Consider the following 16,643-nt stretch of genomic DNA (forward strand, 5'->3'; position numbering starts at 1 on the left):
CAAGAAAGACTTTTTTTCCCCAATGGAGGGCCACACATAATGTCCGCTGACCCCGACGTGATTTGAACACGCAACCTTCTGATCTGGAGTCAGACGCGCTACCGTTGCGCCACGAGGCCTATGTGCAAGCAAGGAGGCAACATTCTGACGTGGACTCTGATGTGCCAACGCTGTGCGGCAAAGTGCGATATCAGGGCGGTGCCCCGCCTACTAAAAGTGTGATTATAAGTGAAGTATTTCTATTCTTCAACGAGCAAACCCCGCTACACTTGCCAGGGATTCGCCATACGATCCTTAAGGGTTCGTGTGGGCGAGGAGATTTACATGCGGAAGTTCCACGAAACAACCTGTGTTTTCCCTGCTCCCAGAGCCCGGATAGCTCAGTCGGCAGAGCATCAGACTTTTAATCTGAGGGTCCAGGGTTCAAGTCCCTGTTCGGGCGGCGTGTGTTCAAACCTTGTCGGAGCGGTCCACCTTTGACTCTCTCATATACCTCACTTTGAGGAAACAATGGAAGCTTTTAATCTGAGGGTCCAGCGTTCAAGTCCCTGCGTGAGCTGTGTGTTCAAACTACACAGCGTGACTTGTGGCACGCAGCAACCCTTATCTCCGTTGCACGCCTTACTTTGAGACACAGCGGATGCAAAAAAGCCATCTGTCACCAAGCTTTTGGCTGAACCTAAAGTTCCCTGACCGGGAATCGAACCCGGGCCGCGGCGGTGAAAGCGCCGAATCCTAGCCACTAGACCACCAGGGAGAGGCTTGAAAGACAGTTGCGTCAGCAAAGGCTTTCTTCTTTCGTATCTGAACTGGAGAGAGAATGGGGGGATCGCATGCCTTCCTCGCCAAAAAAACCTCTCGCTCGTTCACCCTTCGATAGCTCAGTTGGTAGAGCGGAGGACTGTAGGTCAAACACGGTTAGAAATCCTTAGGTCGCTGGTTCAAATCCGGCTCGAAGGAGGGATGTTTTGGGGTCAAATGTTGCCTATCTGACAGCAAGGCTACTCTGCCAGCAGGGAGACCCCCGCCCATTTCAAAAGAGGTCTAAAAACAGGTTTCCCTGACCGGGAATCGAACCCGGGCCGCGGCGGTGAGAGCGCCGAATCCTAGCCACTAGACCACCAGGGAGAGCTCTGCTTCCTCTGCTCACTCTGCTCACTGTCAAAGATGAGGGCCAAGTTGCAAGGCTAAGCTTTCAAATGAACCTACCACCAGGGAGCGCTTGGCTTCCTCTTGCGCCAGAAAAGGCACCGCTGAGATTTGAACTCAGGATCTCCTGTTTACTAGACAGGCGCTTTGACCAACTAAGCCACGGCGCCTTGCTTGATGCTCCGTGACGGGCTCAGGCTGCTGTTTTCTCTTCGGGTAGGTGCTTTGAGGCGGGGTCTACAGCGTCTTCGAAAGACACCTCCGAAGGTTATGCCCCGCATGCAGCAAAGCCTCTCAAGGCACCAGAATGAAGAGATTTTCCAGCTTCTTCGACTCTGATGGCGGTACAGCTCATTGTCACACAGGCAGGACCCACAACAGAAGCAAACAAGAAAACGCTCGTCCCTGGGTGGGCTCGAACCACCATCCTTTCGGTTAACAGCCGAACGCGCTAACCAATTGCGCCACAGAGACCCTGTCTCCGCAGGACCAGGGCTGAAAAATGGAAGGAAACGCTGGGAGACGTGTGCCCAAACTCCCCATGAAGAAGAGGAGGAGGAGCGGCCATACTAAGTACTCTTCCTGTGATCTGTCAACGGGAGTTTGGGAAAGAAGGACAACGACTCTGGTGGGACTCCAACCCACAACCTTTGAACGGCTTTTCCTTGCCCTGCCTAGAAGTGGTGGCATGACTCACTTTGAGGAAGCAATCAGAGCTTGATTTTGCCAGTTCTGTAAAAGAGGGAGCTCTCCCTGCGTCCGCAAGAAAGACTTTTTTTCCCCAATGGAGGGCCACACATAATGTCCGCTGACCCCGACGTGATTTGAACGCGCAACCTTCTGATCTGGAGTCAGACGCGCTACCGTTGCGCCACGAGGCCTATGTGCAAGCAAGGAGGCAACATTCTGACGTGGACTCTGATGTGCCAACGCTGTGCGGCAAAGTGCGATATCAGGGCGGTGCCCCGCCTACTAAAAGTGTGATTATAAGTGAAGTATTTCTATTCTTCAACGAGCAAACCCCGCTACACTTGCCAGGGATTCGCCATACGATCCTTAAGGGTTCGTGTGGGCGAGGAGATTTACATGCGGAAGTTCCACGAAACACTCTGTGTTTTCCCTGCTCCCAGAGCCCGGATAGCTCAGTCGGCAGAGCATCATACTTTTAATCTGAGGGTCCAGGGTTCAAGTCCCTGTTCGGGCGGCGTGTGTTCAAACCTTGTCGGAGCGGTCCACCTTTGACTCTCTCATATACCTCACTTTGAGGAAACAATGGAAGCTTTTAATCTGAGGGTCCAGCGTTCAAGTCCCTGCGTGAGCTGTGTGTTCAAACTACACAGCGTGACTTGTGGCACGCAGCAACCCTTATCTCCGTTGCACGCCTTACTTTGAGACACAGCGGATGCAAAAAAGCCATCTGTCACCAAGCTTTTGGCTGAACCTAAAGTTCCCTGACCGGGAATCGAACCCGGGCCGCGGCGGTGAAAGCGCCGAATCCTAGCCACTAGACCACCAGGGAGAGGCTTGAAAGACAGTTGCGTCAGCAAAGGCTTTCTTCTTTCGTATCTGAACTGGAGAGAGAATGGGGGGATCGCATGCCTTCCTCGCCAAAAAAACCTCTCGCTCGTTCACCCTTCGATAGCTCAGTTGGTAGAGCGGAGGACTGTAGGTCAAACACGGTTAGAAATCCTTAGGTCGCTGGTTCAAATCCGGCTCGAAGGAGGGATGTTTTGGGGTCAAATGTTGCCTATCTGACAGCAAGGCTACTCTGCCAGCAGGGAGACCCCCGCCCATTTTAAAAGAGGTCTAAAAACAGGTTTCCCTGACCGGGAATCGAACCCGGGCCGCGGCGGTGAGAGCGCCGAATCCTAGCCACTAGACCACCAGGGAGAGCTCTGCTTCCTCTGCTCACTCTGCTCACTGTCAAAGATGAGGGCCAAGTTGCAAGGCTAAGCTTTCAAATGAACCTACCACCAGGGAGCGCTTGGCTTCCTCTTGCGCCAGAAAAGGCACCGCTGAGATTTGAACTCAGGATCTCCTGTTTACTAGACAGGCGCTTTGACCAACTAAGCCACGGCGCCTTGCTTGATGCTCCGTGACGGGCTCAGGCTGCTGTTTTCTCTTCGGGTAGGTGCTTTGAGGCGGGGTCTACAGCGTCTTCGAAAGACACCTCCGAAGGTTATGCCCCGCATGCAGCAAAGCCTCTCAAGGCACCAGAATGAAGAGATTTTCCAGCTTCTTCGACTCTGATGGCGGTACAGCTCATTGTCACACAGGCAGGACCCACAACAGAAGCAAACAAGAAAACGCTCGTCCCTGGGTGGGCTCGAACCACCATCCTTTCGGTTAACAGCCGAACGCGCTAACCAATTGCGCCACAGAGACCCTGTCTCCGCAGGACCAGGGCTGAAAAATGGAAGGAAACGCTGGGAGACGTGTGCCCAAACTCCCCATGAAGAAGAGGAGGAGGAGCGGCCATACTAAGTACTCTTCCTGTGATCTGTCAACGGGAGTTTGGGAAAGAAGGACAACGACTCTGGTGGGACTCCAACCCACAACCTTTGAACGGCTTTTCCTTGCCCTGCCTAGAAGTGGTGGCATGACTCACTTTGAGGAAGCAATCAGAGCTTGATTTTGCCAGTTCTGTAAAAGAGGGAGCTCTCCCTGCGTCCGCAAGAAAGACTTTTTTTCCCCAATGGAGGGCCACACATAATGTCCGCTGACCCCGACGTGATTTGAACACGCAACCTTCTGATCTGGAGTCAGACGCGCTACCGTTGCGCCACGAGGCCTATGTGCAAGCAAGAAGGCAACATTCTGACGTGGACTCTGATGTGCCAACGCTGTGCGGCAAAGTGCGATATCAGGGCGGTGCCCCGCCTACTAAAAGTGTGATTATAAGTGAAGTATTTCTATTCTTCAACGAGCAAACCCCGCTACACTTGCCAGGGATTCGCCATACGATCCTTAAGGGTTCGTGTGGGCGAGGAGATTTACATGCGGAAGTTCCACGAAACACTCTGTGTTTTCCCTGCTCCCAGAGCCCGGATAGCTCAGTCGGCAGAGCATCAGACTTTTAATCTGAGGGTCCAGGGTTCAAGTCCCTGTTCGGGCGGCGTGTGTTCAAACCTTGTCGGGGCGGTCCACCTTTGACTCTCTCATATACCTCACTTTGAGGAAACAATGGAAGCTTTTAATCTGAGGGTCCAGCGTTCAAGTCCCTGCGTGAGCTGTGTGTTCAAACTACACAGCGTGACTTGTGGCACGCAGCAACCCTTATCTCCGTTGCACGCCTTACTTTGAGACACAGCGGATGCAAAAAAGCCATCTGTCACCAAGCTTTTGGCTGAACCTAAAGTTCCCTGACCGGGAATCGAACCCGGGCCGCGGCGGTGAAAGCGCCGAATCCTAGCCACTAGACCACCAGGGAGAGGCTTGAAAGACAGTTGCGTCAGCAAAGGCTTTCTTCTTTCGTATCTGAACTGGAGAGAGAATGGGGGGATCGCATGCCTTCCTCGCCAAAAAAACCTCTCGCTCGTTCACCCTTCGATAGCTCAGTTGGTAGAGCGGAGGACTGTAGGTCAAACACGGTTAGAAATCCGTAGGTCGCTGGTTCAAATCCGGCTCGAAGGAGGGATGTTTTGGGGTCAAATGTTGCCTATCTGACAGCAAGGCTACTCTGCCAGCAGGGAGACCCCCGCCCATTTTAAAAGAGGTCTAAAAACAGGTTTCCCTGACCGGGAATCGAACCCGGGCCGCGGCGGTGAGAGCGCCGAATCCTAGCCACTAGACCACCAGGGAGAGCTCTGCTTCCTCTGCTCACTCTGCTCACTGTCAAAGATGAGGGCCAAGTTGCAAGGCTAAGCTTTCAAATGAACCTACCACCAGGGAGCGCTTGGCTTCCTCTTGCGCCAGAAAAGGCACCGCTGAGATTTGAACTCAGGATCTCCTGTTTACTAGACAGGCGCTTTGACCAACTAAGCCACGGCGCCTTGCTTGATGCTCCGTGACGGGCTCAGGCTGCTGTTTTCTCTTCGGGTAGGTGCTTTGAGGCGGGGTCTACAGCGTCTTCGAAAGACACCTCCGAAGGTTATGCCCCGCATGCAGCAAAGCCTCTCAAGGCACCAGAATGAAGAGATTTTCCAGCTTCTTCGACTCTGATGGCGGTACAGCTCATTGTCACACAGGCAGGACACACAACAGAAGCAAACAAGAAAACGCTCGTCCTTGGGTGGGCTCGAACCACCATCCTTTCGGTTAACAGCCGAACGCGCTAACCAATTGCGCCACAGAGACCCTGTCTCCGCAGGACCAGGGCTGAAAAATGGAAGGAAACGCTGGGAGACGTGTGCCCAAACTCCCCATGAAGAAGAGGAGGAGGAGCGGCCATACTAAGTACTCTTCCTGTGATCTGTCAACGGGAGTTTGGGAAAGAAGGACAACGACTCTGGTGGGACTCCAACCCACAACCTTTGAACGGCTTTTCCTTGCCCTGCCTAGAAGTGGTGGCATGACTCACTTTGAGGAAGCAATCAGAGCTTGATTTTGCCAGTTCTGTAAAAGAGGGAGCTCTCCCTGCGTCCGCAAGAAAGACTTTTTTTCCCCAATGGAGGGCCACACATAATGTCCGCTGACCCCAACGTGATTTGAACACGCAACCTTCTGATCTGGAGTCAGACGCGCTACCGTTGCGCCACAAGGCCTATGTGCAAGCAAGGAGGCAACATTCTGACGTGGACTCTGATGTGCCAACGCTGTGCGGCAAAGTGCGATATCAGGGCGGTGCCCCGCCTACTAAAAGTGTGATTATAAGTGAAGTATTTCTATTCTTCAACGAGCAAACCCCGCTACACTTGCCAGGGATTCGCCATACGATCCTTAAGGGTTCGTGTGGGCGAGGAGATTTACATGCGGAAGTTCCACGAAACACTCTGTGTTTTCCCTGCTCCCAGAGCCCGGATAGCTCAGTCGGCAGAGCATCAGACTTTTAATCTGAGGGTCCAGGGTTCAAGTCCCTGTTCGGGCGGCGTGTGTTCAAACCTTGTCGGGGCGGTCCACCTTTGACTCTCTCATATACCTCACTTTGAGGAAACAATGGAAGCTTTTAATCTGAGGGTCCAGCGTTCAAGTCCCTGCGTGAGCTGTGTGTTCAAACTACACAGCGTGACTTGTGGCACGCAGCAACCCTTATCTCCGTTGCACGCCTTACTTTGAGACACAGCGGATGCAAAAAAGCCATCTGTCACCAAGCTTTTGGCTGAACCTAAAGTTCCCTGACCGGGAATCGAACCCGGGCCGCGGCGGTGAAAGCGCCGAATCCTAGCCACTAGACCACCAGGGAGAGGCTTGAAAGACAGTTGCGTCAGCAAAGGCTTTCTTCTTTCGTATCTGAACTGGAGAGAGAATGGGGGGATCGCATGCCTTCCTCGCCAAAAAAACCTCTCGCTCGTTCACCCTTCGATAGCTCAGTTGGTAGAGCGGAGGACTGTAGGTCAAACACGGTTAGAAATCCGTAGGTCGCTGGTTCAAATCCGGCTCGAAGGAGGGATGTTTTGGGGTCAAATGTTGCCTATCTGACAGCAAGGCTACTCTGCCAGCAGGGAGACCCCCGCCCATTTTAAAAGAGGTCTAAAAACAGGTTTCCCTGACCGGGAATCGAACCCGGGCCGCGGCGGTGAGAGCGCCGAATCCTAGCCACTAGACCACCAGGGAGAGCTCTGCTTCCTCTGCTCACTCTGCTCACTGTCAAAGATGAGGGCCAAGTTGCAAGGCTAAGCTTTCAAATGAACCTACCACCAGGGAGCGCTTGGCTTCCTCTTGCGCCAGAAAAGGCACCGCTGAGATTTGAACTCAGGATCTCCTGTTTACTAGACAGGCGCTTTGACCAACTAAGCCACGGCGCCTTGCTTGATGCTCCGTGACGGGCTCAGGCTGCTGTTTTCTCTTCGGGTAGGTGCTTTGAGGCGGGGTCTACAGCGTCTTCGAAAGACACCTCCGAAGGTTATGCCCCGCATGCAGCAAAGGCTCTCAAGGCACCAGAATGAAGAGATTTTCCAGCTTCTTCGACTCTGATGGCGGTACAGCTCATTGTCACACAGGCAGGACCCACAACAGAAGCAAACAAGAAAACGCTCGTCCCTGGGTGGGCTCGAACCACCATCCTTTCGGTTAACAGCCGAACGCGCTAACCAATTGCGCCACAGAGACCCTGTCTCCGCAGGACCAGGGCTGAAAAATGGAAGGAAACGCTGGGAGACGTGTGCCCAAACTCCCCATGAAGAAGAGGAGGAGGAGCGGCCATACTAAGTACTCTTCCTGTGATCTGTCAACGGGAGTTTGGGAAAGAAGGACAACGACTCTGGTGGGACTCCAACCCACAACCTTTGAACGGCTTTTCCTTGCCCTGCCTAGAAGTGGTGGCATGACTCACTTTGAGGAAGCAATCAGAGCTTGATTTTGCCAGTTCTGTAAAAGAGGGAGCTCTACCTGCGTCCGCAAGAAAGACTTTTTTTCCCCAATGGAGGGCCACACATAATGTCCGCTGACCCCGACGTGATTTGAACACGCAACCTTCTGATCTGGAGTCAGACGCGCTACCGTTGCGCCACGAGGCCTATGTGCAAGCAAGGAGGCAACATTCTGACGTGGACTCTGATGTGCCAACGCTGTGCGGCAAAGTGCGATATCAGGGCGGTGCCCCGCCTACTAAAAGTGTGATTATAAGTGAAGTATTTCTATTCTTCAACGAGCAAACCCCGCTACACTTGCCAGGGATTCGCCATACGATCCTTATGGGTTTGTGTGGGCGAGGAGATTTACATGCGGAAGTTCCACGAAACAACCTGTGTTTTCCCTGCTCCCAGAGCCCGGATAGCTCAGTCGGCAGAGCATCAGACTTTTAATCTGAGGGTCCAGGGTTCAAGTCCCTGTTCGGGCGGCGTGTGTTCAAACCTTGTCGGAGCGGTCCACCTTTGACTCTCTCATATACCTCACTTTGAGGAAACAATGGAAGCTTTTAATCTGAGGGTCCAGCGTTCAAGTCCCTGCGTGAGCTGTGTGTTCAAACTACACAGCGTGACTTGTGGCACGCAGCAACCCTTATCTCCGTTGCACGCCTTACTTTGAGACACAGCGGATGCAAAAAAGCCATCTGTCACCAAGCTTTTGGCTGAACCTAAAGTTCCCTGACCGGGAATCGAACCCGGGCCGCGGCGGTGAAAGCGCCGAATCCTAGCCACTAGACCACCAGGGAGAGGCTTGAAAGACAGTTGCGTCAGCAAAGGCTTTCTTCTTTCGTATCTGAACTGGAGAGAGAATGGGGGGATCGCATGTCTTCCTCGCCAAAAAAAACCTCTCGCTCGTTCACCCTTCGATAGCTCAGTTGGTAGAGCGGAGGACTGTAGGTCAAACACGGTTAGAAATCCTTAGGTCGCTGGTTCAAATCTGGCTCGAAGGAGGGATGTTTTGGGGTCAAATGTTGCCTATCTGACAGCAAGGCTACTCTGCCAGCAGGGAGACCCCCGCCCATTTTAAAAGAGGTCTAAAAACAGGTTTCCCTGACCGGGAATCGAACCCGGGCCGCGGCGGTGAGAGCGCCGAATCCTAGCCACTAGACCACCAGGGAGAGCTCTGCTTCCTCTGCTCACTCTGCTCACTGTCAAAGATGAGGGCCAAGTTGCAAGGCTAAGCTTTCAAATGAACCTACCACCAGGGAGCGCTTGGCTTCCTCTTGCGCCAGAAAAGGCACCGCTGAGATTTGAACTCAGGATCTCCTGTTTACTAGACAGGCGCTTTGACCAACTAAGCCACGGCGCCTTGCTTGATGCTCCGTGACGGGCTCAGGCTGCTGTTTTCTCTTCGGGTAGGTGCTTTGAGGCGGGGTCTACAGCGTCTTCGAAAGACACCTCCGAAGGTTATGCCCCGCATGCAGCAAAGCCTCTCAAGGCACCAGAATGAAGAGATTTTCCAGCTTCTTCGACTCTGATGGCGGTACAGCTCATTGTCACACAGGCAGGACCCACAACAGAAGCAAACAAGAAAACGCTCGTCCCTGGGTGGGCTCGAACCACCATCCTTTCGGTTAACAGCCGAACGCGCTAACCAATTGCGCCACAGAGACCCTGTCTCCGCAGGACCAGGGCTGAAAAATGGAAGGAAACGCTGGGAGACGTGTGCCCAAACTCCCCATGAAGAAGAGGAGGAGGAGCGGCCATACTAAGTACTCTTCCTGTGATCTGTCAACGGGAGTTTGGGAAAGAAGGACAACGACTCTGGTGGGACTCCAACCCACAACCTTTGAACGGCTTTTCCTTGCCCTGCCTAGAAGTGGTGGCATGACTCACTTTGAGGAAGCAATCAGAGCTTGATTTTGCCAGTTCTGTAAAAGAGGGAGCTCTCCCTGCGTCCGCAAGAAAGACTTTTTTTCCCCAATGGAGGGCCACACATAATGTCCGCTGACCCCTACGTGATTTGAACACGCAACCTTCTGATCTGGAGTCAGACGCGCTACCGTTGCGCCACGAGGCCTATGTGCAAGCAAGGAGGCAACATTCTGACGTGGACTCTGATGTGCCAACGCTGTGCGGCAAAGTGCGATATCAGGGCGGTGCCCCGCCTACTAAAAGTGTGATTATAAGTGAAGTATTTCTATTCTTCAACGAGCAAACCCCGCTACACTTGCCAGGGATTCGCCATACGATCCTTAAGGGTTCGTGTGGGCGAGGAGATTTACATGCGCAAGTTCCACGAAACAACCTGTGTTTTCCCTGCTCCCAGAGCCCGGATAGCTCAGTCGGCAGAGCATCAGACTTTTAATCTGAGGGTCCAGGGTTCAAGTCCCTGTTCGGGCGGCGTGTGTTCAAACCTTGTCGGAGCGGTCCACCTTTGACTCTCTCATATACCTCACTTTGAGGAAACAATGGAAGCTTTTAATCTGAGGGTCCAGCGTTCAAGTCCCTGCGTGAGCTGTGTGTTCAAACTACACAGCGTGACTTGTGGCACGCAGCAACCCTTATCTCCGTTGCACGCCTTACTTTGAGACACAGCGGATGCAAAAAAGCCATCTGTCACCAAGCTTTTGGCTGAACCTAAAGTTCCCTGACCGGGAATCGAACCCGGGCCGCGGCGGTGAAAGCGCCGAATCCTAGCCACTAGACCACCAGGGAGAGGCTTGAAAGACAGTTGCGTCAGCAAAGGCTTTCTTCTTTCGTATCTGAACTGGAGAGAGAATGGGGGATCGCATGTCTTCCTCGCCAAAAAAACCTCTCGCTCGTTCACCCTTCGATAGCTCAGTTGGTAGAGCGGAGGACTGTAGGTCAAACACGGTTAGAAATCCTTAGGTCGCTGGTTCAAATCTGGCTCGAAGGAGGGATGTTTTGGGGTCAAATGTTGCCTATCTGACAGCAAGGCTACTCTGCCAGCAGGGAGACCCCCGCCCATTTTAAAAGAGGTCTAAAAACAGGTTTCCCTGACCGGGAATCGAACCCGGGCCGCGGCGGTGAGAGCGCCGAATCCTAGCCACTAGACCACCAGGGAGAGCTCTGCTTCCTCTGCTCACTCTGCTCACTGTCAAAGATGAGGGCCAAGTTGCAAGGCTAAGCTTTCAAATGAACCTACCACCAGGGAGCGCTTGGCTTCCTCTTGCGCCAGAAAAGGCACCGCTGAGATTTGAACTCAGGATCTCCTGTTTACTAGACAGGCGCTTTGACCAACTAAGCCACGGCGCCTTGCTTGATGCTCCGTGACGGGCTCAGGCTGCTGTTTTCTCTTCGGGTAGGTGCTTTGAGGCGGGGTCTACAGCGTCTTCGAAAGACACCTCCGAAGGTTATGCCCCGCATGCAGCAAAGCCTCTCAAGGCACCAGAATGAAGAGATTTTCCAGCTTCTTCGACTCTGATGGCGGTACAGCTCATTGTCACACAGGCAGGACCCACAACAGAAGCAAACAAGAAAACGCTCGTCCCTGGGTGGGCTCGAACCACCATCCTTTCGGTTAACAGCCGAACGCGCTAACCAATTGCGCCACAGAGACCCTGTCTCCGCAGGACCAGGGCTGAAAAATGGAAGGAAACGCTGGGAGACGTGTGCCCAAACTCCCCATGAAGAAGAGGAGGAGGAGCGGCCATACTAAGTACTCTTCCTGTGATCTGTCAACGGGAGTTTGGGAAAGAAGGACAACGACTCTGGTGGGACTCCAACCCACAACCTTTGAACGGCTTTTCCTTGCCCTGCCTAGAAGTGGTGGCATGACTCACTTTGAGGAAGCAATCAGAGCTTGATTTTGCCAGTTCTGTAAAAGAGGGAGCTCTCCCTGCGTCCGCAAGAAAGACTTTTTTTCCCCAATGGAGGGCCACACATAATGTCCGCTGACACCTACGTGATTTGAACACGCAACCTTCTGATCTGGAGTCAGACGCGCTACCGTTGCGCCACGAGGCCTATGTGCAAGCAAGGAGGCAACATTCTGACGTGGACTCTGATGTGCCAACGCTGTGCGGCAAAGTGCGATATCAGGGCGGTGCCCCGCCTACTAAAAGTGTGATTATAAGTGAAGTATTTCTATTCTTCAACGAGCAAACCCCGCTACACTTGCCAGGGATTCGCCATACGATCCTTAAGGGTTCGTGTGGGCGAGGAGATTTACATGCGCAAGTTCCACGAAACAACCTGTGTTTTCCCTGCTCCCAGAGCCCGGATAGCTCAGTCGGCAGAGCATCAGACTTTTAATCTGAGGGTCCAGGGTTCAAGTCCCTGTTCGGGCGGCGTGTGTTCAAACCTTGTCGGAGCGGTCCACCTTTGACTCTCTCATATACCTCACTTTGAGGAAACAATGGAAGCTTTTAATCTGAGGGTCCAGCGTTCAAGACCCTGCGTGAGCTGTGTGTTCAAACTACACAGCGTGACTTGTGGCACGCAGCAACCCTTATCTCCGTTGCACGCCTTACTTTGAGACACAGCGGATGCAAAAAAGCCATCTGTCACCAAGCTTTTGGCTGAACCTAAAGTTCCCTGACCGGGAATCGAACCCGGGCCGCGGCGGTGAAAGCGCCGAATCCTAGCCACTAGACCACCAGGGAGAGGCTTGAAAGACAGTTGCGTCAGCAAAGGCTTTCTTCTTTCGTATCTGAACTGGAGAGAGAATGGGGGGATCGCATGCCTTCCTCGCCAAAAAAACCTCTCGCTCGTTCACCCTTCGATAGCTCAGTTGGTAGAGCGGAGGACTGTAGGTCAAACACGGTTAGAAATCCTTAGGTCGCTGGTTCAAATCCGGCTCGAAGGAGGGATGTTTTGGGGTCAAATGTTGCCTATCTGACAGCAAGGCTACTCTGCCAGCAGGGAGACCCCCGCCCATTTTAAAAGAGGTCTAAAAACAGGTTTCCCTGACCGGGAATCGAACCCGGGCCGCGGCGGTGAGAGCGCCAAATCCTAGCCACTAGACCACCAGGGAGAGCTCTGCTTCCTCTGCTCACTCTGCTCACTCTGCTCACTGTCAAAGATGAGGGCCAAGTTGCAAGGCTAAGCTTTCAAATGAACCTACCACCAGGGAGCGCTTGGCTTCCTCTTGCGCCAGAAAAGGCACCGCTGAGATTTGAACTCAGGATCTCCTGTTTACTAGACAGGCGCTTTGACCAACTAAGCCACGGCGCCTTGCTTGATGCTCCGTGACGGGCTCAGGCTGCTGTTTTCTCTTCGGGTAGGTGCTTTGAGGCGGGGTCTACAGCGTCTTCGAAAGACACCTCCGAAGGTTATGCCCCGCATGCAGCAAAGCCTCTCAAGGCACCAGAATGAAGAGATTTTCCAGCTTCTTCGACTCTGATGGCGGTACAGCTCATTGTCACACAGGCAGGACCCACAACAGAAGCAAACAAGAAAACGCTCGTCCCTGGGTGGGCTCGAACCACCATCCTTTCGGTTAACAGCCGAACGCGCTAACCAATTGCGCCACAGAGACCCTGTCTCCGCAGGACCAGGGCTGAAAAATGGAAGGAAACGCTGGGAGACGTGTGCCCAAACTCCCCATGAAGAAGAGGAGGAGGAGCGGCCATACTAAGTACTCTTCCTGTGATCTGTCAACGGGAGTTTGGGAAAGAAGGACAACGACTCTGGTGGGACTCCAACCCACAACCTTTGAACGGCTTTTCCTTGCCCTGCCTAGAAGTGGTGGCATGACTCACTTTGAGGAAGCAATCAGAGCTTGATTTTGCCAGTTCTGTAAAAGAGGGAGCTCTCCCTGCGTCCGCAAGAAAGACTTTTTTTCCCCAATGGAGGGCCACACATAATGTCCGCTGACACCTACGTGATTTGAACACGCAACCTTCTGATCTGGAGTCAGACGCGCTACCGTTGCGCCACGAGGCCTATGTGCAAGCAAGGAGGCAACATTCTGACGTGGACTCTGATGTGCCAACGCTGTGCGGCAAAGTGCGATATCAGGGCGGTGCCCCGCCTACTAAAAGTGTGATTATAAGTGAAGTATTTCTATTCTTCAACGAGCAAACCCCGCTACACTTGCCAGGGATTCGCCATACGATCCTTAAGGGTTCGTGTGGGCGAGGAGATTTACATGCGCAAGTTCCACGAAACAACCTGTGTTTTCCCTGCTCCCAGAGCCCGGATAGCTCAGTCGGCAGAGCATCAGACTTTTAATCTGAGGGTCCAGGGTTCAAGTCCCTGTTCGGGCGGCGTGTGTTCAAACCTTGTCGGAGCGGTCCACCTTTGACTCTCTCATATACCTCACTTTGAGGAAACAATGGAAGCTTTTAATCTGAGGGTCCAGCGTTCAAGACCCTGCGTGAGCTGTGTGTTCAAACTACACAGCGTGACTTGTGGCACGCAGCAACCCTTATCTCCGTTGCACGCCTTACTTTGAGACACAGCGGATGCAAAAAAGCCATCTGTCACCAAGCTTTTGGCTGAACCTAAAGTTCCCTGACCGGGAATCGAACCCGGGCCGCGGCGGTGAAAGCGCCGAATCCTAGCCACTAGACCACCAGGGAGAGGCTTGAAAGACAGTTGCGTCAGCAAAGGCTTTCTTCTTTCGTATCTGAACTGGAGAGAGAATGGGGGGATCGCATGCCTTCCTCGCCAAAAAAACCTCTCGCTCGATCACCCTTCGATAGCTCAGTTGGTAGAGCGGAGGACTGTAGGTCAAACACGGTTAGAAATCCTTAGGTCGCTGGTTCAAATCCGGCTCGAAGGAGGGATGTTTTGGGGTCAAATGTTGCCTATCTGACAGCAAGGCTACTCTGCCAGCAGGGAGACCCCCGCCCATTTTAAAAGAGGTCTAAAAACAGGTTTCCCTGACCGGGAATCGAACCCGGGCCGCGGCGGTGAGAGCGCCAAATCCTAGCCACTAGACCACCAGGGAGAGCTCTGCTTCCTCTGCTCACTCTGCTCACTCTGCTCACTGTCAAAGATGAGGGCCAAGTTGCAAGGCTAAGCTTTCAAATGAACCTACCACCAGGGAGCGCTTGGCTTCCTCTTGCGCCAGAAAAGGCACCGCTGAGATTTGAACTCAGGATCTCCTGTTTACTAGACAGGCGCTTTGACCAACTAAGCCACGGCGCCTTGCTTGATGCTCCGTGACGGGCTCAGGCTGCTGTTTTCTCTTCGGGTAGGTGCTTTGAGGCGGGGTCTACAGCGTCTTCGAAAGACACCTCCGAAGGTTATGCCCCGCATGCAGCAAAGCCTCTCAAGGCACCAGAATGAAGAGATTTTCCAGCTTCTTCGACTCTGATGGCGGTACAGCTCATTGTCACACAGGCAGGACCCACAACAGAAGCAAACAAGAAAACGCTCGTCCCTGGGTGGGCTCGAACCACCATCCTTTCGGTTAACAGCCGAACGCGCTAACCAATTGCGCCACAGAGACCCTGTCTCCGCAGGACCAGGGCTGAAAAATGGAAGGAAACGCTGGGAGACGTGTGCCCAAACTCCCCATGAAGAAGAGGAGGAGGAGCGGCCATACTAAGTACTCTTCCTGTGATCTGTCAACGGGAGTTTGGGAAAGAAGGACAACGACTCTGGTGGGACTCCAACCCACAACCTTTGAACGGCTTTTCCTTGCCCTGCCTAGAAGTGGTGGCATGACTCACTTTGAGGAAGCAATCAGAGCTTGATTTTGCCAGTTCTGTAAAAGAGGGAGCTCTCCCTGCGTCCGCAAGAAAGACTTTTTTTCCCCAATGGAGGGCCACACATAATGTCCGCTGACCCCGACGTGATTTGAACGCGCAACCTTCTGATCTGGAGTCAGACGCGCTACCGTTGCGCCACGAGGCCTATGTGCAAGCAAGGAGGCAACATTCTGACGTGGACTCTGATGTGCCAACGCTGTGCGGCAAAGTGCGATATCAGGGCGGTGCCCCGCCTACTAAAAGTGTGATTATAAGTGAAGTATTTCTATTCTTCAACGAGCAAACCCCGCTACACTTGCCAGGGATTCGCCATACAATCCTTAAGGGTTCGTGTGGGCGAGGAGATTTACATGCGGAAGTTCCACGAAACACTCTGTGTTTTCCCTGCTCCCAGAGCCCGGATAGCTCAGTCGGCAGAGCATCAGACTTTTAATCTGAGGGTCCAGGGTTCAAGTCCCTGTTCGGGCGGCGTGTGTCCAAACCTTGTCGGAGCGGTCCACCTTTGACTCTCTCATATACCTCACTTTGAGGAAACAATGGAAGCTTTTAATCTGAGGGTCCAGCGTTCAAGTCCCTGCGTGAGCTGTGTGTTCAAACTACACAGCGTGACTTGTGGCACACAGCAACCCTTATCTCCGTTGCACGCCTTACTTTGAGACACAGCGGATGCAAAAAAGCCATCTGTCACCAAGCTTTTGGCTGAACCTAAAGTTCCCTGACCGGGAATCGAACCCGGGCCGCGGCGGTGAAAGCGCCGAATCCTAGCCACTAGACCACCAGGGAGAGGCTTGAAAGACAGTTGCGTCAGCAAAGGCTTTCTTCTTTCGTATCTGAACTGGAGAGAGAATGGGGGGATCGCATGCCTTCCTCGCCAAAAAAACCTCTCGCTCGTTCACCCTTCGATAGCTCAGTTGGTAGAGCGGAGGACTGTAGGTCAAACACGGTTAGAAATCCTTAGGTCGCTGGTTCAAATCCGGCTCGAAGGAGGGATGTTTTGGGGTCAAATGTTGCCTATCTGACAGCAAGGCTACTCTGCCAGCAGGGAGACCCCCGCCCATTTTAAAAGAGGTCTAAAAACAGGTTTCCCTGACCGGGAATCGAACCCGGGCCGCGGCGGTGAGAGCGCCGAATCCTAGCCACTAGACCACCAGGGAGAGCTCTGCTTCCTCTGCTCACTCTGCTCACTGTCAAAGATGAGGGCCAAGTTGCAAGGCTAAGCTTTCAAATGAACCTACCACCAGGGAGCGCTTGGCTTCCTCTTGCGCCAGAAAAGGCACCGCTGAGATTTGAACTCAGGATCTCCTGTTTACTAGACAGGCGCTTTGACCAACTAAGCCACGGCGCCTTGCTTGATGCTCCGTGA

At 53.3% G+C, this 16,643-nt stretch overlaps 62 non-coding genes and 1 pseudogene across 62 annotated transcripts; 18 read left to right on the forward strand and 45 right to left on the reverse strand.

The window, feature by feature from the left end:
- Nucleotides 1–16,643, reverse strand: part of LOC134013955 (retinal guanylyl cyclase 2-like) — a 94,879-nt pseudogene that overhangs the window by 32,366 nt on the left and 45,870 nt on the right.
- Nucleotides 48–119, reverse strand: trnaw-cca (transfer RNA tryptophan (anticodon CCA)). Its single transcript has one exon. It is a non-coding gene; the product is annotated as a tRNA-Trp (tRNA).
- Nucleotides 370–442, forward strand: trnak-uuu (transfer RNA lysine (anticodon UUU)). Its single transcript has one exon. It is a non-coding gene; the product is annotated as a tRNA-Lys (tRNA).
- trnae-uuc (transfer RNA glutamic acid (anticodon UUC)) lies at nt 686–757 on the reverse strand. Its single transcript has one exon. It is a non-coding gene; the product is annotated as a tRNA-Glu (tRNA).
- trnay-gua (transfer RNA tyrosine (anticodon GUA)) lies at nt 871–960 on the forward strand. Its single transcript is given in 2 exon segments — nt 871–907; nt 925–960. It is a non-coding gene; the product is annotated as a tRNA-Tyr (tRNA).
- trnae-cuc (transfer RNA glutamic acid (anticodon CUC)) lies at nt 1,057–1,128 on the reverse strand. The gene has a single exon. It is a non-coding gene; the product is annotated as a tRNA-Glu (tRNA).
- trnat-agu (transfer RNA threonine (anticodon AGU)) lies at nt 1,246–1,319 on the reverse strand. Its single transcript has one exon. It is a non-coding gene; the product is annotated as a tRNA-Thr (tRNA).
- On the reverse strand, nt 1,550–1,623 carry trnan-guu (transfer RNA asparagine (anticodon GUU)). The gene has a single exon. It is a non-coding gene; the product is annotated as a tRNA-Asn (tRNA).
- trnaw-cca (transfer RNA tryptophan (anticodon CCA)) lies at nt 1,959–2,030 on the reverse strand. Its single transcript has one exon. It is a non-coding gene; the product is annotated as a tRNA-Trp (tRNA).
- Nucleotides 2,281–2,353, forward strand: trnak-uuu (transfer RNA lysine (anticodon UUU)). Its single transcript has one exon. It is a non-coding gene; the product is annotated as a tRNA-Lys (tRNA).
- On the reverse strand, nt 2,597–2,668 carry trnae-uuc (transfer RNA glutamic acid (anticodon UUC)). The gene has a single exon. It is a non-coding gene; the product is annotated as a tRNA-Glu (tRNA).
- trnay-gua (transfer RNA tyrosine (anticodon GUA)) lies at nt 2,782–2,871 on the forward strand. The gene is given in 2 exon segments: nt 2,782–2,818; nt 2,836–2,871. It is a non-coding gene; the product is annotated as a tRNA-Tyr (tRNA).
- Nucleotides 2,968–3,039, reverse strand: trnae-cuc (transfer RNA glutamic acid (anticodon CUC)). Its single transcript has one exon. It is a non-coding gene; the product is annotated as a tRNA-Glu (tRNA).
- trnat-agu (transfer RNA threonine (anticodon AGU)) lies at nt 3,157–3,230 on the reverse strand. Its single transcript has one exon. It is a non-coding gene; the product is annotated as a tRNA-Thr (tRNA).
- trnan-guu (transfer RNA asparagine (anticodon GUU)) lies at nt 3,461–3,534 on the reverse strand. Its single transcript has one exon. It is a non-coding gene; the product is annotated as a tRNA-Asn (tRNA).
- Nucleotides 3,870–3,941, reverse strand: trnaw-cca (transfer RNA tryptophan (anticodon CCA)). The gene has a single exon. It is a non-coding gene; the product is annotated as a tRNA-Trp (tRNA).
- On the forward strand, nt 4,192–4,264 carry trnak-uuu (transfer RNA lysine (anticodon UUU)). Its single transcript has one exon. It is a non-coding gene; the product is annotated as a tRNA-Lys (tRNA).
- On the reverse strand, nt 4,508–4,579 carry trnae-uuc (transfer RNA glutamic acid (anticodon UUC)). Its single transcript has one exon. It is a non-coding gene; the product is annotated as a tRNA-Glu (tRNA).
- trnay-gua (transfer RNA tyrosine (anticodon GUA)) lies at nt 4,693–4,782 on the forward strand. Its single transcript is given in 2 exon segments — nt 4,693–4,729; nt 4,747–4,782. It is a non-coding gene; the product is annotated as a tRNA-Tyr (tRNA).
- Nucleotides 4,879–4,950, reverse strand: trnae-cuc (transfer RNA glutamic acid (anticodon CUC)). Its single transcript has one exon. It is a non-coding gene; the product is annotated as a tRNA-Glu (tRNA).
- Nucleotides 5,068–5,141, reverse strand: trnat-agu (transfer RNA threonine (anticodon AGU)). Its single transcript has one exon. It is a non-coding gene; the product is annotated as a tRNA-Thr (tRNA).
- trnan-guu (transfer RNA asparagine (anticodon GUU)) lies at nt 5,372–5,445 on the reverse strand. The gene has a single exon. It is a non-coding gene; the product is annotated as a tRNA-Asn (tRNA).
- On the reverse strand, nt 5,781–5,852 carry trnaw-cca (transfer RNA tryptophan (anticodon CCA)). Its single transcript has one exon. It is a non-coding gene; the product is annotated as a tRNA-Trp (tRNA).
- trnak-uuu (transfer RNA lysine (anticodon UUU)) lies at nt 6,103–6,175 on the forward strand. Its single transcript has one exon. It is a non-coding gene; the product is annotated as a tRNA-Lys (tRNA).
- On the reverse strand, nt 6,419–6,490 carry trnae-uuc (transfer RNA glutamic acid (anticodon UUC)). Its single transcript has one exon. It is a non-coding gene; the product is annotated as a tRNA-Glu (tRNA).
- Nucleotides 6,604–6,693, forward strand: trnay-gua (transfer RNA tyrosine (anticodon GUA)). Its single transcript is given in 2 exon segments — nt 6,604–6,640; nt 6,658–6,693. It is a non-coding gene; the product is annotated as a tRNA-Tyr (tRNA).
- Nucleotides 6,790–6,861, reverse strand: trnae-cuc (transfer RNA glutamic acid (anticodon CUC)). Its single transcript has one exon. It is a non-coding gene; the product is annotated as a tRNA-Glu (tRNA).
- Nucleotides 6,979–7,052, reverse strand: trnat-agu (transfer RNA threonine (anticodon AGU)). The gene has a single exon. It is a non-coding gene; the product is annotated as a tRNA-Thr (tRNA).
- Nucleotides 7,283–7,356, reverse strand: trnan-guu (transfer RNA asparagine (anticodon GUU)). Its single transcript has one exon. It is a non-coding gene; the product is annotated as a tRNA-Asn (tRNA).
- On the reverse strand, nt 7,692–7,763 carry trnaw-cca (transfer RNA tryptophan (anticodon CCA)). Its single transcript has one exon. It is a non-coding gene; the product is annotated as a tRNA-Trp (tRNA).
- Nucleotides 8,014–8,086, forward strand: trnak-uuu (transfer RNA lysine (anticodon UUU)). Its single transcript has one exon. It is a non-coding gene; the product is annotated as a tRNA-Lys (tRNA).
- trnae-uuc (transfer RNA glutamic acid (anticodon UUC)) lies at nt 8,330–8,401 on the reverse strand. Its single transcript has one exon. It is a non-coding gene; the product is annotated as a tRNA-Glu (tRNA).
- trnay-gua (transfer RNA tyrosine (anticodon GUA)) lies at nt 8,516–8,605 on the forward strand. Its single transcript is given in 2 exon segments — nt 8,516–8,552; nt 8,570–8,605. It is a non-coding gene; the product is annotated as a tRNA-Tyr (tRNA).
- Nucleotides 8,702–8,773, reverse strand: trnae-cuc (transfer RNA glutamic acid (anticodon CUC)). Its single transcript has one exon. It is a non-coding gene; the product is annotated as a tRNA-Glu (tRNA).
- On the reverse strand, nt 8,891–8,964 carry trnat-agu (transfer RNA threonine (anticodon AGU)). Its single transcript has one exon. It is a non-coding gene; the product is annotated as a tRNA-Thr (tRNA).
- On the reverse strand, nt 9,195–9,268 carry trnan-guu (transfer RNA asparagine (anticodon GUU)). The gene has a single exon. It is a non-coding gene; the product is annotated as a tRNA-Asn (tRNA).
- Nucleotides 9,604–9,675, reverse strand: trnaw-cca (transfer RNA tryptophan (anticodon CCA)). Its single transcript has one exon. It is a non-coding gene; the product is annotated as a tRNA-Trp (tRNA).
- On the forward strand, nt 9,926–9,998 carry trnak-uuu (transfer RNA lysine (anticodon UUU)). The gene has a single exon. It is a non-coding gene; the product is annotated as a tRNA-Lys (tRNA).
- On the reverse strand, nt 10,242–10,313 carry trnae-uuc (transfer RNA glutamic acid (anticodon UUC)). Its single transcript has one exon. It is a non-coding gene; the product is annotated as a tRNA-Glu (tRNA).
- Nucleotides 10,426–10,515, forward strand: trnay-gua (transfer RNA tyrosine (anticodon GUA)). Its single transcript is given in 2 exon segments — nt 10,426–10,462; nt 10,480–10,515. It is a non-coding gene; the product is annotated as a tRNA-Tyr (tRNA).
- Nucleotides 10,612–10,683, reverse strand: trnae-cuc (transfer RNA glutamic acid (anticodon CUC)). The gene has a single exon. It is a non-coding gene; the product is annotated as a tRNA-Glu (tRNA).
- trnat-agu (transfer RNA threonine (anticodon AGU)) lies at nt 10,801–10,874 on the reverse strand. The gene has a single exon. It is a non-coding gene; the product is annotated as a tRNA-Thr (tRNA).
- trnan-guu (transfer RNA asparagine (anticodon GUU)) lies at nt 11,105–11,178 on the reverse strand. Its single transcript has one exon. It is a non-coding gene; the product is annotated as a tRNA-Asn (tRNA).
- trnaw-cca (transfer RNA tryptophan (anticodon CCA)) lies at nt 11,514–11,585 on the reverse strand. The gene has a single exon. It is a non-coding gene; the product is annotated as a tRNA-Trp (tRNA).
- trnak-uuu (transfer RNA lysine (anticodon UUU)) lies at nt 11,836–11,908 on the forward strand. The gene has a single exon. It is a non-coding gene; the product is annotated as a tRNA-Lys (tRNA).
- On the reverse strand, nt 12,152–12,223 carry trnae-uuc (transfer RNA glutamic acid (anticodon UUC)). Its single transcript has one exon. It is a non-coding gene; the product is annotated as a tRNA-Glu (tRNA).
- Nucleotides 12,337–12,426, forward strand: trnay-gua (transfer RNA tyrosine (anticodon GUA)). Its single transcript is given in 2 exon segments — nt 12,337–12,373; nt 12,391–12,426. It is a non-coding gene; the product is annotated as a tRNA-Tyr (tRNA).
- trnae-cuc (transfer RNA glutamic acid (anticodon CUC)) lies at nt 12,523–12,594 on the reverse strand. Its single transcript has one exon. It is a non-coding gene; the product is annotated as a tRNA-Glu (tRNA).
- trnat-agu (transfer RNA threonine (anticodon AGU)) lies at nt 12,721–12,794 on the reverse strand. The gene has a single exon. It is a non-coding gene; the product is annotated as a tRNA-Thr (tRNA).
- On the reverse strand, nt 13,025–13,098 carry trnan-guu (transfer RNA asparagine (anticodon GUU)). The gene has a single exon. It is a non-coding gene; the product is annotated as a tRNA-Asn (tRNA).
- Nucleotides 13,434–13,505, reverse strand: trnaw-cca (transfer RNA tryptophan (anticodon CCA)). The gene has a single exon. It is a non-coding gene; the product is annotated as a tRNA-Trp (tRNA).
- Nucleotides 13,756–13,828, forward strand: trnak-uuu (transfer RNA lysine (anticodon UUU)). The gene has a single exon. It is a non-coding gene; the product is annotated as a tRNA-Lys (tRNA).
- On the reverse strand, nt 14,072–14,143 carry trnae-uuc (transfer RNA glutamic acid (anticodon UUC)). Its single transcript has one exon. It is a non-coding gene; the product is annotated as a tRNA-Glu (tRNA).
- Nucleotides 14,257–14,346, forward strand: trnay-gua (transfer RNA tyrosine (anticodon GUA)). Its single transcript is given in 2 exon segments — nt 14,257–14,293; nt 14,311–14,346. It is a non-coding gene; the product is annotated as a tRNA-Tyr (tRNA).
- On the reverse strand, nt 14,443–14,514 carry trnae-cuc (transfer RNA glutamic acid (anticodon CUC)). Its single transcript has one exon. It is a non-coding gene; the product is annotated as a tRNA-Glu (tRNA).
- Nucleotides 14,641–14,714, reverse strand: trnat-agu (transfer RNA threonine (anticodon AGU)). Its single transcript has one exon. It is a non-coding gene; the product is annotated as a tRNA-Thr (tRNA).
- Nucleotides 14,945–15,018, reverse strand: trnan-guu (transfer RNA asparagine (anticodon GUU)). The gene has a single exon. It is a non-coding gene; the product is annotated as a tRNA-Asn (tRNA).
- On the reverse strand, nt 15,354–15,425 carry trnaw-cca (transfer RNA tryptophan (anticodon CCA)). Its single transcript has one exon. It is a non-coding gene; the product is annotated as a tRNA-Trp (tRNA).
- Nucleotides 15,676–15,748, forward strand: trnak-uuu (transfer RNA lysine (anticodon UUU)). The gene has a single exon. It is a non-coding gene; the product is annotated as a tRNA-Lys (tRNA).
- trnae-uuc (transfer RNA glutamic acid (anticodon UUC)) lies at nt 15,992–16,063 on the reverse strand. The gene has a single exon. It is a non-coding gene; the product is annotated as a tRNA-Glu (tRNA).
- On the forward strand, nt 16,177–16,266 carry trnay-gua (transfer RNA tyrosine (anticodon GUA)). Its single transcript is given in 2 exon segments — nt 16,177–16,213; nt 16,231–16,266. It is a non-coding gene; the product is annotated as a tRNA-Tyr (tRNA).
- On the reverse strand, nt 16,363–16,434 carry trnae-cuc (transfer RNA glutamic acid (anticodon CUC)). Its single transcript has one exon. It is a non-coding gene; the product is annotated as a tRNA-Glu (tRNA).
- On the reverse strand, nt 16,552–16,625 carry trnat-agu (transfer RNA threonine (anticodon AGU)). Its single transcript has one exon. It is a non-coding gene; the product is annotated as a tRNA-Thr (tRNA).

The sequence above is a fragment of the Osmerus eperlanus genome, chromosome 27, assembly GCF_963692335.1.
Source record: "Osmerus eperlanus chromosome 27, fOsmEpe2.1, whole genome shotgun sequence".
Classification (NCBI taxonomy): domain Eukaryota; kingdom Metazoa; phylum Chordata; class Actinopteri; order Osmeriformes; family Osmeridae; genus Osmerus; species Osmerus eperlanus.